The sequence below is a fragment of the Bacillus rossius genome, chromosome 7 (assembly GCF_032445375.1).
Source record: "Bacillus rossius redtenbacheri isolate Brsri chromosome 7, Brsri_v3, whole genome shotgun sequence".
NCBI classification, from domain to species: domain Eukaryota; kingdom Metazoa; phylum Arthropoda; class Insecta; order Phasmatodea; family Bacillidae; genus Bacillus; species Bacillus rossius.
The window spans coordinates 51,966,024-51,966,815 of NC_086335.1; positions in this window are offsets into that span (position 1 = coordinate 51,966,024).

Genomic DNA, 792 nt, shown 5'->3' on the forward strand with positions numbered 1-792 from the left:
TACCTATGCTACAATACACAGACTATGTTTCTACAAATGAAAGGCTACAGCAACATATAGAGTTAATTGTGGGGACGTAGCTCTTAGATTTAAGTCATATTCTTTTCAGGAGCCAAGAGGAAGAGAAGCGAGATATTCACTTATCTCTTAATACGACATGCTATGGCTCGACACATTCTGTATTTATTTTGGTGCCAATTCAACAGCTTGCATTCAGATTTTTGTAGGTGAATTTCGGTTGTTGACCTAGGCCACCAAGTCGCATTATTGATCTGCTGCCATTTCTAGTCAGGTGTGATTTCAGCACAGTTCTAGCAGGTTACACTTTGTAATAATTTTTTTTTTAAGTAGAGATCTGAATTGTGGATGCAATGGAATATATCAAAACTTTTTTATGAGTAACCATCTTAGCTCTTTAGTATACAGCATTTGGTATGAGTAATTTCGTGAAAATTGAATGGAAATCGATGAACAGAAATATGACACAAAGATGGTGGACCTGTGTGTAGCAACGTAAACACATACATAATCACTTTCGTAAACATTAGGGTACATACCAAACGTATTGGTGTACCAAATGAAACTTTACGATTGTGAAAATACCCCGGAAATATTTGGTAAAATAAAAGTCATTGTAAAAAGTAGGTAATCTTATGTGTTAAAATTCCAAAGAAAACTGGAATTGCAATTAACATAATACATATTTGTCTTGCAATATGAACATGGGAATGGTAGCACAGTGGTAAAACATGTGATTATTAAACTTAAGGGACATGGTTCAAATCTTGCTAC